Here is a 20,310-nt window from a genome sequence, read left to right on the forward strand (position 1 = left end):
AATAAGAAAGAAAGCTAATTGTTGAAGGCAAATGTAAGTGAATTAATTGAAATACAGATGACGATGTAATATTTGAAGAGAATTCTTGATAATATTTATAAGAATATATATTACATAATCAAAAGAAATGTATACATTCGAGATACTATTGAGATTTATAATAGAATGTTAAAGCCAGCGGTGGCAAAAAAAAGTCTCATGTTACACAGCCCTATCATATTACAAGTATACATTATACAAGCAATATTATTATTATTATTATTATTATTATTATTATTATTATTATTATTATTATTATTGGTATTTTTCTACACAGATTTAATGAAGAGAATGGAGAATTAATTGTTAATTTTTGCTTATACAATTAACTAAGAATAAACAACACTTTTTCTTCATTTAACATAACATTTAATATAACATTGTAAAATTCCTTTGCAGAACGAAAAGTTATATTTGTTCGGATCAGATTTCTGCACATTTAAAGGACAGAACTAAAATTCTTACAATAATTTATTATCATAGTACACTGCTGTATTAAATTGACCGAGTATATTGGGGATTAAATTAATGGCTTTCCCAAATGTTTTGTATTAAACTATTTTGTTTGAAATATCTCAAAGAATAAATCTCTAAAATTAATGACATTACTTACGGTTTAACCTGTATGTGTGTGTATATATATATATTTTTTTTTCAGTAGGTTATTTTACGACGCTTTATCAACATCTCAGGTTATTTAGCGTCTGAATGAGATGAAGGTAATAATGCCGGTGAAATGAGTCCGGGGTCCAACACCGAAAGTTACCCAGCATTTGCTCATATTGGGTTGAGGGAAAACCCCGGAAAAAAAACCTCAACCAGGTAACTTGCCCCGACCGGGAATCGAACCCGGGCCACCTGGTTTCGCGGCCAGACGCGCTGACCGTTACTCCACAGGTGTGGACTATATATATATATATATATATATATAAAGAGCTAATTAATTATTTCCAGATGCCTCATGAGTGATGCCTTGTTGGTGTCACTTGTGGGGTCCATATCTGTCTTCGGACAATTGACAAAACAACTAGGTAACTAAAGGTATATACCATAGCTTTTTCAACTGTCTACAATATGAAAAATAGACATATTCTTAATTCTTTCAGTCAATATAACTAAATATTTGTAACATCCGTAACAATGGAATGACCTATATCCGCGTTTCTCAAACTATGGTCCGCGGATCACCTGTGGTCCTCGAGGTCTGTGCTTGTGATTCTTCAAAAGAAGACAGAAGGAAAAATAAAATTCAAACGAATTGCGTATCACACTATAACTTAAAATCTCAGAGTTTGGAAATGACACATGGCAGTCGAATTTCACTTATTTTTTCTCCCAGTACTGACACTTTATGAAATTTATTATCCTACACGTCTACCGACTTCCCACTCTACTCTCAGCAACAAAAGAGGGATTTAAAGCACTATATAGTGATGTTTCTCGCCATCTTTTCCCTGCACATCTGTCGCCGTGCCTGTAACCCAGCCAGGTACCACCCGAATTCATAACAGAGGACCAAAGTACCGAACCTTAATTACATTTTAATATATAAGTATACCGGTATTAAAATATGCTACAAAAATGATAAATTTGCTTTTGAAGGGAACAAGAGTAAGGTGGTCCGCGGAACTATAATGACTTTAAAAAGTGGTCCCCACTTCAAAAAAAAGTTTGAGAAACGCTGACCTATATGTTTCTTTTCCATAGAACAGAATGGAATTGTCATCCAAAATTGTGTAATTGGATATACTCCCTGTAATAATGATAGTTGAACGAATTTGTCGTCGTAAAATTGAGAACGTAATTGCCATCGTATTTCGAGAGACCCACTGTCGATATGGAAATGAAGGTGAGAATTAGAAGTATGGAATCATAAAGCCCCCATAGAATCCCATAATAATTGCACGTGTGTAATGTGCGGATGACGCAGCACATAAAACATTGCTCCCGGCTACGTGAACTCGTCTTTTTCCTCTCCTGTGCGAAAATGCTAATGTTGGCTCTTTCTTTAATAATTAAATGGCGTGTAATTAAATTCGAAATGCCCTGCACGCTGCCGGTTTAAAGTGCCCGTGCCCTGGGGTGTAATCCAGAGTGCGCATTGCACATTGTTAATCATTGTCGTCAGACATAAAAATAATTACACCTGCAGATGGCAGCACCTGTTGCTCTTGGTGTATTGATGTGGTCCCTAGTTGAACAGATTATTTCCACTTTATAGCTTTCCATTGGCTGAATGGTATGATTCGTTAGACTGGTTTCCAAAAGGCAAAACTCTCCATTGTAGTACTTCCTGACTGTGTGAGTGTAACCGTGCCAGCGTTTGAACGAATTAGCCGATTTTAAAGTAAGGTCATGCTGTTTGAAATCGATCAAAAGCAACATTTTTTTTGCCAACATTTTGATGATAATTCACAGCAAAGCAAATTCAACAATCGTATCCTCTACAAGTTGCACACGTTTGCATCACGATGAATGGATGAATGGCTGGATGGATATGCAGACGGTCGAACAGACAGACAGACTTAAATGGATGGATTATATAGGTTGATAGGCAGACTAGATGGAAAGGATGGATGGATGATTGATTGATTATGAATGTAGGATTTGATTGATTGATTGATTGATGTAGGATGAATTAATGGATTAGGTGCGTGGAAGAACTAATGGACAAAGGTATTGGATTGCTTTAATGGATGAATTTATGGATGTATGGATTTGTAAACATACAAAGGATGGCTTGGTAAATGAACGGAAGGATTGATTCAAAAGATCTGACAGATTAAATGGATTCTTTAGTTGAGGCGGGTAAATCATTAGATGGATTATGGTTTGGGTGGATATAGTAAGTAAATTTAATGGATTGGATTGATAGCATAGATGGACAAACGGAAGGATTAAATGAATTAATGCATGGTTAGATTCGTGGAAGAACTAATGGACGAATATATTGGATTGGTTTAATGGATGGATAGATTTATGGATACGTGGATTAGTAAACATATAAAGGATGGCTTGATAAATGAACGGAAGGATTAATTCAATAGATCTGAGAGATTAAATGGATTCATTAGTTGACATGGGTGAATCATTAGATGCATTATGGATTGGGTGGATATATTAAGTAAATTTAATGAATTGGATTGATTGCATAGATGGATAAATGGAAGGATGAAATGAATTAATGCATGGTTAGATTCGTGGAAGAACTTATGGACGAATATATTGGATTGGTTTAATGGATGGATGGACAGATTTATGGATGTATGGATTAATAAACATTATAAACGATGACTTGGTAAATGAACGGAAGGATTTGACAGATTAAATGGATTCATTAGTTGAGGTGGGTGAATCATTAGATGGATTATGGATTGGATGGATATATTAAGTAAATTTAATGGATTGGACTGATTGCATAGATGGATAAATTGAAGGATTAAATGAATTAGTGAATGGTTAGATTCGCGGAAGGACTAATAGACGAATATATTAGATTGGTTTATGGATGGACAGACAGATTGGATGAATTTATGGACAGATGATTTGATAAATATATAAAGAATGGCTTGATAAATGAATGGAAGGATAAATTTAATGGATAGCTTGAATAGGCGCAATGAATGCATTAGATAGATTATGGATTCAGTTGATATATTAAGTGAATTTTATGGATTAGATGGATTGCATGGATGGAAGAACGTAAGGATTAAATGGGCGATATATGAAGATATAGGCTATAAATCGTATATGGAGACTAAAAGAGAGCCAGAAAGTAGGATATATTGGAGACTGATTTGCAGTGAATGATCTGTCCTTGGGCAGAAAACCAGGAATTAATTAATGAATATTAGATTGGTTTAATGGATGGATGGACAGGTTAGGATGGATTGGTACGAGTAAATGGATAAAGGATGGAATGATTGATTTTATGATGGAGAGATGGATGGGTGGATTACACAGATTGAATGGATGTATAAAATGTGTTTGTGGATCATTAGTTGGATTATAAATTGGGTGAATATAGTAAATTAATTTGGAGGATTGAATGGATGAATGGATTCAATGCAAAGAAGGATTAAATGGACGAATGGATTGAAGGGATTGAATCTATTTATTTATTATGTGGGTTAAATGTATGGGATAAATGGCTGAACGGACAGATGGATTGGCTGGAAGAATGGTTTTGTTGGATACATTAGATGGATTGAGTGGAAGGATTAGACAGATTGAATGCATTTATTTATGATTGATTATTTATTATCCATGTATTTATATTATACGCATGTTTAGATGAACGGATCAATTTGATGGCTTTACGTACGAATGATTGGCAAATGGATGGAAGGATAGAGTCGATTAATACATTAGATGGATTAGGTTGATGAATTACACAGATTAGATGGACTCATTAAATGGATTGGATACCTAATTAAGGTATATGGATTGGATGAATGCATTATTGTATGAAAGAAAGTCGATGAAGGAACTTATGGATGAATGCGGGGTTGGGCTAATGAACAGCGTATATGCTGAATAAGTAGGAAAATGGAAGTTGGAGGATGTGTTTAAAATGTATACATTAGCGTGTACCTGTCCGAATTACATCTTCCTGATGGAACATGTGTGTAGGCTACATACGTTGCGAAAAACCATGTTTACGGTTTCACAAGCCTTGTCTGAGTCCAACATCTGCTTAGGTAATGTTGTACATATGTATTGAATGGTACGAATTTCCAGATGTTCTAGACAAGGCCTTTCTCTCATGGACACAAAAGCAGCTCGATGTATTGTGTACTTTTCGAAATATTTTGTCGGATTATAAGACGTTGGAAGTGTCTCTTAGAAATGAAGGGAAGTAAGCAGTGCCTCCAAGTTAACTTGTCTTACCTACTTACAAATGATGAAAGAGTAATGGAACGGAGAAAAATTCTCTCCGGCGCCGGGATTTGAACCCGGGTTTTCAGCTCTGCGTGCTGACGCTTTATCCACTAAGCCACACCGGATTCCACCCCGGGCGTCGGAAGAATCGTCTCAGTTTTAAGTTCCAACTCTTGGGTTCCCTCTAGTGGCCGCCCTCTGCACTACGTCATAGATAACTATGAACCTAGGACCGAAGTCAACATATGTGCTGAGGTGCACTCGTAATGAGTGACTATTTGGCCGGGGTCCGACGGAATAAGCGCCGTCTTAAATCACGAAGTGATTTACGCATATCATATATATTATTATAATGTACCGAAGTACATATGAAACTTCCATGCAGATATTCTGCGCCATCATACGATTTTTCTCCGTTCCATTACTCTTTCATCGTATGATGGCGCAGAATATCTGCATGGAAGTTTCATATCTACTTCGGTATATTATAATAATAATATATACTTACAAATGGCTTTTAAGGAACACGGAGGTTCATTGCCGTCCTCACGTAAGCCCGCCATCGGTCCCTATGCTAAGCAAGATTAATCCAGTCCCTAGCATCTTATCCCACTTCCCTCAAATCAATTTTAATATTATTCTCCCACCTACTTCACGATCTCGTCAACGTCAGAATTTGATGTTTCTAAAGCAAGGAGATGCACTATTACCTTTACTTTTTAACTTCGCTCTAGAATATGCCATTAAGAAAGATCAGGATAACACAGAGGGTTTGGAATTGAACTGGTTACATCAGCTTCTTGTCTATGCGGATGACGTGAATATGTTAGGAGAAAGTCCATAAACGATTAGGGAAAACACGGAAATTTTATTTGATAGGTTTGGACGTAAATCCTGAAAAGACACAGTAGGCGATTATGTCTCGTGACCAGAATATTGTACGAAATCGAAATATAAAAATTGGAGATCTATCCTTCGAAGAGGTGGAAAAATTTAGATATCTTGAAGCAATAGTAACAAATATAAATGACACTCAGAAGGAAATCAAACGCATAATAAATATGGGAAATGCCTGTTATTATTCGGTTGAGAAGCGTTTGTCATCTAGTCTGCTGTCAAAAGATTTGAAATTTTAATTTATAAAACAGTTATATTATCGCTTGTTCTGTATAGTTGTGAAACTTGGACTCTCACTTTGAGAGAGGAACGTAGGTTAAGGGTATTTGAGAATAAGGTACTTCGGAAAATATTTGGGACTAAGAGGGATGAAGGTACAGAAGAATGTAGAAAGTTACACAACACAAAACTGCACGCATTGTATTCTTCTCCTGACATAATCAGGAACATTAAATCCAGGCGTTTGAGATGGGCAGGGCATGTAGCATGTATGGGCGAATCCAGAAATGCATATAGAGTGTTAGTTGGAAGGCCGGAGGGAAAAAGACCTTTAGGGAGGCCGAGACGTAGGTTGGAGGATAATATTAAAATGGATTTGAGGGAGGTGGGATATGTTGATAGAGAATGGATTAATCTTGCTCAGGATAGGGACCAATGGCGGGCTTATGTGAGGGCGGCAATGAACCTCCGGGTTCCTTAAAAGCCAGTAAGTAAGTATTATTATTATTATTATTATTATTATTATTATTATTATCATCATCATCATCATCATCGAAGATTGTTATTAATCGCTTACTCCATTCCTTTCATAAGACACACTCAAATATTATAACAGATTGTATTTGTTTATTTCTTTATTCATTTTTATTCGTTTCACTTGTTCATTTATTTATATATTTATTTATTTATTTATCTATCCTTAATTTCATTGCCGTAATTCCTGTTTAACGTTACAGGCAAGCATCGGCATTTCCTAAAGTCTCATGTTACGTCTTACTGCAGTTTTATGTATGTATGTATGTATGTATGTATGTATTTTTTAACACTACAATTGGATATACACCCGGTGGCAGTGATATATAATATACAGTAATTACAATTACATGGAATAAAATAAAATAAACGTAAATGAAATAAAATAAAATAAACGTAAATCTATAAATAGTAGATGCAATAAACCTAGGACTATAAATAAAAAAAACTTTTCTATAATAACGCCTACGATAAGCAAAAGTAAATCTATCTTATAAGTACTTCTATTTCATCCAACTATTTCCAATTTAAGTAATTACATATCATCTTAATTATTTACATACCAACTTATTTACATATCACCTTAATTTATTTACATATCAACTAAATTACATATCATCTTAATTAATTACATATCAACTTAATTAATTATATATGAACTCAATTAATTACATGACACAACTTAAATAATTACACTGCACCTCCTATTACATTTTCAGTCCAATCTTCTCAGCCTTTCATGAAATGTATTGATTTTAAGAGGACCACCCTGAAAGATTGCCGCAGGTAAGCTGTTCCAGTCTACTATTGTGCGGTTAAGAAAGGAAAATTTTGCCACGTCCGTTCTTTGTTTATATTCAATAGGAATGATTTCTTGGTTGATCGGCACGCAAATACAATAGGCCTATATATAAACAAAATCTGTTAAAACGTTCGGGGAAAATCGCTACATACAGATATTAATAGGCCTACTTAAAACCACTTTTTCTCTATTAGGGACTCTTAAAACGTAAATTGTTCATAATTTCGTAGTTGTTGGTATGCGTAAAAATAACACTTCCTCTTTATACTAGGTATACATTTCTGGAGAGAATTCACACGTTGGCAATTTTCTATTGACAAGTTCAGTTGTCAGCGATCGACAGTTTAACCCCTATCTTATTACGAAGGTAATGCTCTTTCCCTGGTATCATTAGTAAGCTTCTTTTTACAGTAAAGTCATTAATTGAAGTTAGAAGTCTGGTGTCATAAAATGTTGTTTTTCCCTGAGGGGGAGAATTACACAAAAGAGATGCGAGATGAATACAAAATTCCTGTTATCACAGAACATAATTTCAAGTAGAATTACTTCTAGTGGCTTCCGGAAAGAGTTACCGGAGCCGAGGATGTACCGGAATATATACAGGGACATCATTTTATTTTTACTTCAATTTTTATTGTACCTGAGTTTTTGAATGTACTTCACTCCCACCCCTTCAACCGTCTTCCACACAGATCCAAGACCGCATATACAGTCATAGTAGCAACAGTACTTTCCAAAAATATGTTCGCATTTTCCAGTGACGAAAGAGCTTTCAATATTGAATCATTTTTGCACAGGTACTGTCGTTCATTTGCCTACGTCGTATCCCGGTTTCCCCAACCAGCTTTTATTCGCCAGCTAGTGGCTGGGCTGTCTTAGCTCTTTTCTGAGAACATTAATTTCTGTTAGGAATTGGACGTCTACGTAATATTATACAACTGTTTAAAATAACTTAAATAAAAGGGCCTCGTTAAGTAATTAACTGTCACGTGATTTCCCTCCTTTCTACAACCCTACGACATAACCACTTGGGCGGACAGTAGATAGTATGTCTGATTAATTTTATCTTTTCGGGTCGGGCAGAAGCGAAGATTGAATTTACAGTACGTAAGGTACTTTTTTATAGAGTAGGTACAGAATTATTTCAACATGAGTTACTAGTACGAAGAACTGGTAATTGGAATTAAGTATAATAGTCTATAGTGCGATAATATGCACATTAGAACTGAAGCCTGTATCGAAATGTGTTTAAATATCCATATTATGATTATTTTTTCAATTTAACTTCATTCTCTATATTATATGCTAATGTGTTGTTGACAGTAGGCCTATAATATAAACTGCATAATGAATACGTCCACACGGACAGCTCAGTTCGTGAGTAAGAACACTCGTTGTTAATACTGTACTGTATTTTGATTAAACAAAAACCTAATGAAAATGATTAAACTCAAAAGCGCAATATTTCCTAGTTTACATAAATGGATGAACTACTTTTCTTCCCTCCTATACCTAGTAAAGTGATTTGTTTGTATATTAAGTCAGTATCATCGAACTCCAGTCGTGGAAGGGAATAGCAAACGGCGTTGATCCAGAGGTATAGGCAAGTTAATATTAAAAATATTAGTAAAAATAAAATGATGTCCCTGTACATGAGCTTCGAGTTCTTAGTCTCTGCCTGTATTGAATCGTATTGAGAGGGTCATCAACTCATCATATAATATATATGCTGCGAAAGTTGAGCTGTTAACTTTTATAGCTTCGTCAACTTGTTGAGTAGAAAGTCAGTAAGTTTAATTTTTACACTCGGACATCATTATGAAATTAATATTAGATCGACAAGCATTGAATGTGAAAGTCAGTACAACAAGCAGAGATGAAAATAATATAATGGGGAAGCCCGTAGTCCTTCAATTTTGCACAAAGAAAGGAGTCAGTAGTACAGATATTTTATGTTATCTCTGCCTCTGTGCAGGGTCACAGTTTGCGATGAGGGAGAGGAGAGATAGCAAAAGGTTGCAATGCTTTTTAATGCTCTGAAGCCTACGACCAAGATAAGGCACTTGAAAGGTGCAAAGGAATCTCAAAGAAACTACCTACAGGAAATCTAGCATAATTGTAAACCTTGAAACGAGATAGCGCATTATAAATACAATGAATTTATTACAATCCTTTTTGAAAATTATATGCCGCCACTAATGGACCTTTTCACGGGCAGAGAACGTAAACAACTACGCGGAAGTCAATCATCCCCAATAGAGGTTGAGTGAGGCTGACGTCATATTTCCCCTACTTACGGGTTCTGCAGGCCTGAGATGTGAGACCTTACTACGTTTAGGGTCCAGGAAGGATGGTTTGCCTGTCAGGGTCGTTTTCACAAATGCTACCCGGGTCACATAGGCCTATAGGGCGGGCGTACAATGAGTGTAAACGGCTTAAGTTCAAGGATCCAGTGACGGATTGTATCAGGCTTTTACGAACTTTGAGCACAGTTTAGTATATACAGTTGCGAAGCTCAATACTTAATAAATATGCATACATAGATAGTTGCTGACCACCAGGATCGCTACTATCGCCTCAGCACAGACCCTTTCCCGAGCAGACGATAATGTATGTTCGGGTTTTCTATTTCAGTGTAAGGAGGTCACTGAAATATTATATTATAACTTTATTGCGTATCATTACTAAGTTTTACTTAGTGTAATGTGTCCATAAGTTCCGTTTACTTCTTATTGCATAATCTGTTGGAGAAATAATTACAAAACTGTGTTATTTTAATGTGAAGAGAATTTTACGTGTTAATATAATCTATTCGCATCAACTTTTTAAGTTTAGAATGGAAGCTATTTTGAGGTTTAATAAAAAAGAATTTATATTGTGATTTTAATTTAGCACATCTACCTTCCTTAATTGTAGATAGAAAATTTATCATACCACTCCTATGAAATTAGTGTACGCACGATTGTATTACTTCGTCTCTTAGATAGTAGATAAATACAGTAATTCAGTACTCAACTGTAGTATTAAAATACAGACAAATTTAATGTGCGGAATATCATACATAACATTATGTTTAAGTCCACACCTGTGGAGTAACGGTCAGCGCGTCTGGCTGCGAAACCAGGTGGCCCGGGTTCTAATCCCGGTCGGGGCAAGTTACCTGGTTGAGGTTTTTTCCGGGGTTTTCCCTCAACCCAATACGAGCAAATGCTGGGTTACTTTCGGTGCTGGACCCCGGACTCATTTCACCGGCATTATCACCTTCATATCATTCAGACGCTAAATAACCTAGATGTTGATACAGCGTCGTAAAATAACCCAATAAAATAAAAAAAAATGTTTAATTATAATCTATAATTGCGAATATAGGAATATAAATATAGTAACCATAGCCCATAATTTCCATATGACATAACATACATGTAATGGCAGGGCATTGGAAACCACTAAAATTAGACAGAAAGGGGCAACTCGTACAGTAAACATAACCTATAAGTTCAACATATCTAAATATCCGTGCGGTGCAACTGAAAATTATTGAATCGTAAATGTATAAATGAATGTACAAGTATTTCGCGATATTTAATTCAAATAAAGGCAGGTATTACACATACAAACAACGTAATTTTCACACCAAAAATAATATTACACCTTAACTGGCAAGTGAATTATGTCTGAAGTGTATCATAATCATTGTTTTAAATTTTATTAATGCAATTACACTACATTTTAGAGAAATATATGTTACTCTTTATGCATTCCAACTAATTTATATGATTGAAACGCCGCCCTTCGTGATTGGGTTAAGCGAGTCACATGGTCTGCCTTACGGCCTGTATTAGATTACGATGGCAGTGACACAATCTATTGTTCCTACTACTCACCAGTGGCGTAGCATGAAATTTTGAGCAGGGGAAGCTAACTAAAGTTGTCTGTCATGCAATATGAGAAAACGTATTACAAAAATACAGTCTTAAATAAATAGTAGTCAATTTCAAGTCAGCAGTCGAAGATTGGTTGGAACATCGTAAGTAACACCAATAAGGCATGACCTCAAATGATACGTAGTAAAATATGATTTCACGGTTTACACATATCTCTAACAAATAGACACGTATACATATAACATTAGCTCACTCCCTGTCATACTTAGAGAAATCACAATATTAGTATCATTACGTAAGTATGCGTCTGTCTTTTGGTTGTGTCTTTCATTGACAGTAAGGGAGTCGGTCATTTGTTTTTAAATCACACTTTTGTTCTTAAGTCAGTCTTGATAATACATTTGTTCTAAAAAATTCAAGTAAATTAGTGTCAGGAACTGTTATTTCGCTCATTATTTATTATATCAGCCACAATGCACACTAACACTTCAACTGAACACAACTGACGAAAAGGGATAACTCGGAAACTACTTATTTTAAATGCTAAAGCTAGCTTCTTGGGAGCCTTGCGATTAGGGTAGTTGTGTTAGAAAGGGATGGAAAATCTGCGGGGTTGATTACACAGAAGAAACCAGTCTGCTCGGAAGCTGGTGTGTGCAGGCTTCTTGTTTACTGCTGCATCACAAATCATCCTGAGCTGCCGCATCACAACATTCAACGCGTAAATATAAATGCTATTAAAATTGATAAATAATTTTCTCCATAAACTGCAGGGTTATTATGAAATCATTATTAACTGGGGAAGCTAAGCTTTTTAGCTTACATTGACGCTACGCCACTGCTACTCACAGCGCTCCAAGCGGCTAGCAACTATCGCGAGAAATGCAAAAAATCATCCCAAGCTTCGTAACTGTATATACTAAACTGTGCTTTGAACTCTCGCTGGTCGCCTAAAATCCACCACTAATGCACAAAACCTTACTCAGCGTTTGTTTTAAGGCGGTATAAGCGAAAAGGATATGGGTGGGGGTTAGTACGTTCCTACCACTTCCCCTCTTATGCCTAGGGCTGTGATATACGAACTGAGTTGTTATGAAACGCATAAATTGTTTGATGAGGGAGTATGTGTCGCTTTCGTGCGTAAATGGACCCTGTTCTTATTTTAATAACATATTATTTTCATCTTTATGTCAGTTTTACGAAGTTTTTTTTTCCCCCTCCCGCGATACAAACGTTCCCTGACTTCGAATCATTCTACTGAGTGTAGGTAAATATCTGCTTTAGTATAGATTTCCAGAGTAAGAAAGGGAGTTGGAGCAGATCAAGTTGTGAATAGGAACCAATGTCCGGAGGCGCGCCATTTCCTGCAGCGGGCTAGATATATTCCGGGTGTTCCTTATAGGTTACGTTCTTCATTGTCACGCTTCTCACTCGTTTCGTTACAATTCAGTTGTGAATGATACTTCCGTTTATAGTCCGTTTTTAACGTTCACTGGAAATACCTACTACATGAATGAAATCCTTTACCATACAGTTAAATAAAAATATTAAAGTTTCGTACAACAGTACAAATACAAGCGCGGAAATACAGCGGATACAAAAAATATTTGCACACCCTTGCTTTTCTTAATATTTAAATAAATATCAAGCAAAATTTTATAAATGCAATTGTAACAGGTAACAGTAGTATATTCAGAGCTATGTACTTGATAAGAATTGCTTACAGCAACAAATTGAAATAAGGATCAGAAAAATTCAGTTTCTTATAGTAAAATAGTAATATGCGTTACAAGAGCGGTATGTTGATGTTTCCATGTTCGAGGAAAAGATTGAAAAAGCGAAACGTGGTTGAGCTTTTTTAATTTCCGAGAACATGAAAACAAACATACCGCTCGTGTGTCGTACATTATTTTGTGCGAAGATTGTTTATTACATACCTGAAAGAGGAATTTCTAATTAGTTGCAATGAAATCTCCATCTTGGTTTCTGTTCAATGACGGCAAACTTGCAAAACAAAAATATCTATCTTCAACATTGTTGCTTTAAAATGTTTTCTGTGTTTACTATACTCCAGCAGGCCCAGATATAGGCCTACGTCTGTCTTTTTTTTCCCCCAGCCTATAAATGCGAACTTAAAACAAACGGTAAGATTATGTAATGATTTATTTTTCATTTTAATATTTTAACAATATTATTTAGGCCTATATAACATATTGCAGTAATAACATCGGCAAGTTGATTTGTTGATTTTTTCACGGCTTCCTTAATGTTACTTGCATCACGAATGTGGTAACTTTACAGTGGAGTTGTAGAGTTTACTTAATTTTTGCAAATATTTAAAAACAATAATTAACAGTGCAATTTAGGTGAAATTGCAGTGGTAAGTTCCCAATTTATAATTATTACTATATTGAACGTCTCTAAAAATAATATGTTAAAAGCCTAAAGCAGTAAAATCAATATGTCACTTAAGCGGTAAGAAGAGGGAAATTGTTATGTGTGTTAGGTTGGGAATACTGAATGTGGAATTTTAGACTTTCCACGGATTGGTTTTGTGCGGAAACCAAGCAAATACGCATGATCTCGCACAAAGTAGGCCTATTACACGCTATTTTATCTGCGAAAGTCACAGATATATTACGAAAAGAAGTATACTTGTCAAAATGACAGTCTTTATGTTTTACCTCGAAACGCGTACTGTATATTGTAAGATACGGTACGTTTCCATAAGGCGGTGATCTCGTGGCAGCATTAGTGTGTTGTTGATGTAAGAAAACAGTTCTCGTTTTTTAAGTAGGAAATTAAATTCTGTAGTCACAGTTTCAATAATTTGCGTAAAAAAATGGATTCTTATGGTGAAACTGAAACCAGCGTATTTACTATTGATATTAAACACCAGGTTCTTGTCTATGCGGATGACGTTAATATGTTAGGAGAAAATCGAGAAACGATTAGGGAAAACACGGAAATTTTACGTGAAACAAGTAAAGCGATAGGTTTGGATGTAAACCCCGAAAAGACAAAGTACATGATTATGTCTCGTGACCAGAATATTCTACAAAATGGAAATATAAAAATTGGAGATTTACCTTTCGAAGAGGTTGAAAAATTCAAATATCTTGGAGCAACAGCAACAAATATAAATGACATTCGACAGGAAATTAAACGCAGAATAAATATGGGAAATGGGTGTTATTATTCGATTGAGAAGCTTTTGTCATCTAGTCTGCTGTCAAAAAATCTGAAAGTTAGAATTTATAAAACAGCTATATTACCGGTTGTTCTGTATGGTTGTGAAACTTGACTGACTTTGAGAGAGGAACAGAGATTAAGGGTGTTTGAGAATAAGGTTCTTAGGAAAATGTTTGGGGCTAAAAGGGATGAAGTTACAGGAGAATGGAGAAAGTTACACAACGCAGAACTGCATACATTGTATTCTTCACCTGACATAATTAGGAACAGTAAATCCAGACGTCCACACATGTGGAGTAACGGTTAGTGCGTCTAGCCGCGAAACCAGGTGGCCCGGGTTCGATTCCCGGTCGGGGCAAGTTACCAAGTTCTCGTAACCCAATATGAGCAAATTCTGGGTAACTTTCGGTGTTGGACCCCGGACTCATTTCACCGGCATTATCACCATCTCATTCAGACGCTAAATAACCTAAGATGTTGATAAAGCGTCGTAAAACAACCTACTAAGAATTAAATCCAGACGTTTGAGATGGGCAGGGCATGTAGCATTTATGCGCGAATCCAGAAATGCATATACAGTAGAGTGTTAGTTGGGAGGCCGGAGGGAAAAAGGTCTTTGGGGATGCTGAGACGTAGATGGGAGGATAATATTAAAATGGATTTGAAGGAGATGGGATATGATGATAGAGACTGGATTAATTTTGCACAGGATAGGGACCGATGGCGGGCTTATGTGAGGGCGGCAATGAACCTGCGGGTTCCTTAAAAGACATTTGTAAGTAAGTATTAAACACCAATAGCAATTAACATGTCTGACCGTGCAACAAGCGGAGCCGAATTCAAATCCTGGTTGGGACAAGTTACTTGGTTCAAGTTTTTTCTTCGGATATTTCTCTCAACCCATTGATATAAAAAAATGCTGGATACATTGTTTTAAATTAATGTAATTAAATCTAATATTACATAAAATTTGAGAATAGCAACGTGGGACAAGTTACTTGGTTCAAGCTTTTTCTTCGGATATTTCTCTCAACCCATTGATATAAAAAAATGCTGGATACATTGTTTTAAATTAATTTAATTAAATCTAATATTACATAAAATTTGAGAATAGCAACATGGGACAAGTTATTTGGTTCAAGTTTTTTCTTCGGATATTTCTCTCAACCCATTGATATAAAAAAATGCTGGATACATTGTTTTAAATTAATTTAATTAAATCTAATATTACATAAAATTTGAGAATAGCAACGTGCTTTATAAATAATACATGATATTAGTATTACTAATCTCCTGGCTAATCCATAGAGTCTGCGGCTTTTCACCTGCAGAATTTTTCTAGGTTCCTTCAGTGCAACGGCGCCCTACGGAATAAGACAAACTGGCTATGGTCTTGGAGCTCACATCTTTTTTTTCCCCCGTGGTCCCAAATACCTTGCAAGGACGCAAGCTGTCGTAACTTAAGTTTCCTTCCCTCGTTACCTCCTCCTCCTCACCAATATGATAATCATCAATCACATTATTATATTTCCTATGCTTCATTCTCGGATGAATTGAGCCTTTTTCAATACTCGATAGAGAGTCCACACCTGTGGAGTAACGGTTAGCGCGTCTAGCTGCGAAACCAGGTGGCCCGGGTTCGATTCCCGGTCAGTAAAATTTACCTGGTTGAGGTTTTTTCCGGGGTTTTTCCTCATCCCGATATGAGCAAATGCTGGTAACTTTCGGTGTTGGACCCCGGACTCATTTAACCGGCATTATCACCTTCATCTCATTCAGACGCTAAATAACCTAAGATGTTGATAAAGCGTCGTAAAATAACCTACTAAAAAAATCGATAGAGAACAAAAACGTAGTTTTGGAGGAATTGCGTTTTTTTTATTCTAATATACAGGGTCCGGCAATTAACGTTTCCCATTTTTAATGATTTATTGTTTAAAGAAATTACAAACCATTGACACTATTAGGCACGTTATAGTCTTGGATTTACAGGTTATTAGGCCAATAGCTTTTTTTTTTCTTCAAAATTTGTCTTCTATGAAGTTTTGAAAAAAAAAAAGTTCCTCAGTTGTCTCGAACTTTCGGATAATAAAATTGGACAAATAGGAGAAATCGTTGTACACTGGCAGACAGACAGACAGACGGCAGGCCCTAAGCGACTTCTTCGCAATCAGAGTTGCTGAAGACCTTACGGCATTTCAGTGAAAATCTCAAAATCTATATTTTTCGTCACAATTATATTAGAAATTAGACAAGCCCATTACATCCTTAGCAGGCAAGGGCCTCCTACCATCGGTAGGACAGCTCTACTTTTGCTCACGGGGTGAGATAGTCCTTGTGGGCCTTACTCAAAGTTGAGTCACTTCACATCTCCTCACTTCACTGTTTTGTGTTCTACTGTTAATTATTCTAAATCTAAAATTATGTCTTTCCAGTTTCCTCTGTCTCTCGCAATACGCGTCCACCGCGGTCCTATTACGTCAACGAAGTCCTGTGCCCATCTCCTTCTTGGTCTTCCCCTCCTTGGGTCCCAGACTGTAGTGGCGTATGCCCATCTGTCGGCGGGTAGTCTGGCTACATGTCCTCCCCATTTCCATTTTAGTCTTCTCGCTGTCATGCAGGCCATTTCTATACCGCTTTTTTAATCTAAGTTCTTCATTTCTTACTTTGTCCTGTAGTTTAATCTCTGATATCTTTCTTTCCATTTTGTGTTGGCATACCTGTATCTTCTGTGCTTCTTTTTTAGTCAACGACCAGGTTTGGCTGCCATATGTTAGGGTCGGTATGATCAGGTCCGTAGGGCTTCCAGTCTTAATTGTATATTAATATCTTTGTCTAAGAGCAGGAATTTGAGTCCCCAGAATTTCCCCCATGCTAGGTTAATTCTTCTTCGAATTTCTTTGTCCCTCTTTTCGGTTAGGCTGACTTCTTGTCTCAAATATACATATAGTTTACAGTACTGAATGTGTGTTCCGTCTATCATTATTGGTGTCTCTATGTCGTTTGTCATTGCTTTGATCTTTGTAGGGTTCATCTGTAGCCCCGCTTTCTGGCTCTGTATGTAGTAGTGGTATTTTATTTAAACCCTTAAGGTATGTATTAACGTTTTGGAGGAAAATCTACATTTTTTAACCAACCTTTTTGAGATATTTATCAGACAACATATGAAAGTAGACTAACATAACCCTATATCAGAAACTTCAATTTCACTTTTTGATTCCTTAAAAAAAATGATTAATTAAAAATTATTCTATTTCTTCAAAATGCCATATATTTTCTAAAAATTACTCAATTTTGAAATTTCTTTCGCCGAGTTATTGCTGTTTATGCGTACAATGCTCTGTACTAGGATTTTGCAGCTAACATTATTACAAAGAAAATTTTAGTCATAAAAACGCCATTTCAAACGTTAATACATACCTTAAATTCACAAAGTATCCTATAAGATACAACAGGTTAATATGCTATGTGCTATAATTTTAATAGAACAATAGAAAAAAAAATTGGTAGGAAAATTAAAATTTCACAATACTACAATATTGTACAACATATAAAATATGAAGACTGCGATAGTTGTTTTCTTTACAGTCCATCTGTCGGCGGGTAGTCTGGCTACATGTCCTCCCCATTTCCATTTTAGTCTTCTCGCTGTCTTGCAGGCCATTTCGATACCGCTTTTAATCTCGGTCAGTGGCGATTTCTCTTAAGGAGCACAGGAGCAGTGCACCACCTCTTCAAATAACGAATGTTTTTACATTTATATCAATGAGCTGCAGTAGACTATGTGAGCGACATAATTCTTTATTATAATACTATGTAAAAATAACACTGCACGGTATACTGGTCTTGTTGACGCCTGGGACTTACGTTTACCGCTCGACACTTGCGACACACTGTTCCATTCGAGCATGCGCAGTAGTACTGTTTCACTGGCAGGCTTTGGAACATGGTAGGGAGGCAGTACAGTGTGCGTAGGAGGGGTTAGGAGCACTTTCAGATGTGTTCTCAAGCTCGTTCCATCATAAATGTTACAATGAATAGTTTGCAAAATCTTTTAACGGTCTTACTAATAAAAACTCTATATACAGACGTTTAACTGTCTTATACTTATACAATGAGTAGCTCGTTCATAAGTCGTGTGTAAATTCCTTACTAATAATTACATACATCGTGTATAACAGTATACCTAACTATTAACGCAGTTGTGTCATAGTTTCGTAATTACTTCCTTACAAAAAGTAATAGAATATCTATTGCATCCGGTAGAGCGCTCTAGTGTGCCGTGTTAAGTATCGATAGTACAACTGTCTCTGATCGATTACCACATTATATTTTGGTCAAAGAGTACATGCTATAGCAATATTATTCTATTTATTCTGTGCTCTTTGGTTTGTTCTTCTAGGCATCTATCATCATAAAATGACAGTCGATACGAACAGCTGTTAGAGAGGCGGCCATTTTTTCTCTATATACAACTCTTAAACAAGGGGTTTCGTGTATATAACTACTGCAAAGCAATTCCCATTGTATAGTTGCAGACTGTTTATACAGGGACATCACTTTATTTTTACCAACATTTTTAACATTAACCTGGCTATACTCGGAAACACTGTTTCCCCCTTCCATTACAGGAGTTTGATGTTACTAGTGCAATATGTAAACAAATCATTTTACTAGGTATAGGAGGAGAGAAAAGTAGTGTATCCATTTATGTTGTAGGGAAATACGATATTACGATTTTCAGTTTGATCATCACTTTTACGGAATTTATCAAAATACAGTAGAGCAGTAACATTTTGTTTCAAAAACTCAACATTTCAGGCGGCTATGTTCGTTATGTAATGTCTACTTTATTTAGCATATTAATTATTGATGTTATCATGCAATATAGAGAGTGCATTTAAATTGAGGGGGTCATAAGTAAAGGGCTGTAAGTGCACTTAAGTTACTTTTGAGAAAATGGGGTTTAAATATTTAAGCTTTCGTAAAATCAGTGAAATTTTTTATTTAAATTTTAATGTGTGATGCGATTAAAATATCCCTTTGCCACTAAAATTTTAGATACTTTTGCTTACACTGGATGCACTTAACTCATGTTATTACAAATGTCACTAGCATTCCTTTGCTTCTAGCCACCTCAATTCAAAAAAAGCTAATCTGAATTTTTAAACAAGTTGCTGAAAATGGTTGCCGTTCATTACAATGCAGGCTTCAATTCAGTACGCATTATATTAAAAACATTTTGAAGCATATTCTCTAAAATTGAATTTATCGTTTCTTGAATATAATTTTTAGTACGATATTATTAATATAGGTTCTTTCTTCTATAGAAAATGCAATCATATTTATGAAACACACTATACACTGCAGTGTTTACTTCACTGCTTGAAGACTTCGAATGCAACAGCGGCCGTAAGTTTGTGTGTCTGACGGGAGCAAGGACATTAGTGAAGGGGTGAGAGTGAAGTACATTCAGAAATGCAGGTACAATAAAAATGCAAGTAAAAATAAAATGATGTCCCTGTACATCCAACGCTTATGTATGGTTTATTAGTAACGTTTTCTGTCTCAACTCTGCATAAGTCTCGTATAAAAACTATACACGGTTTATTAGTAAGACCGTTATATGTGTATTTTTCTATAAGACCTTTACACGAAAAGATCAAAATAAAGAAGATGGGTAGACCTACACATGAATTAAAATATAAATGACGAAGAACAGTAATAGAGAAGTGACAAGAAAATTCAACATTCGGACTTACGAAAAATGCAATATGCGGCTGCAATATAAAAGACGCTATATTTTGTTTTCCTTGCCTATTGTTCGAAGGTGAACATTTATTGACAAAATAAGTACGTTTT

The 20,310-nt window shown here is 35.8% G+C and overlaps 1 protein-coding gene and 1 non-coding gene across 4 annotated transcripts in view; one reads left to right on the forward strand and one right to left on the reverse strand.

The window, feature by feature from the left end:
* The window catches only part of LOC138698530 (serine/threonine-protein phosphatase 2B catalytic subunit 3-like), an 805,310-nt gene that overhangs the window by 641,474 nt on the left and 143,526 nt on the right, over positions 1-20,310 (forward strand). The gene's annotated exons all lie outside the window — the stretch shown is intronic.
* On the reverse strand, positions 4,974-5,045 carry TRNAC-GCA (transfer RNA cysteine (anticodon GCA)). Its single transcript has one exon. It is a non-coding gene; the product is annotated as a tRNA-Cys (tRNA).

This window comes from Periplaneta americana, chromosome 4, assembly GCF_040183065.1.
Source record: "Periplaneta americana isolate PAMFEO1 chromosome 4, P.americana_PAMFEO1_priV1, whole genome shotgun sequence".
In the NCBI taxonomy this organism is placed as follows: Eukaryota; Metazoa; Arthropoda; class Insecta; order Blattodea; family Blattidae; genus Periplaneta; species Periplaneta americana.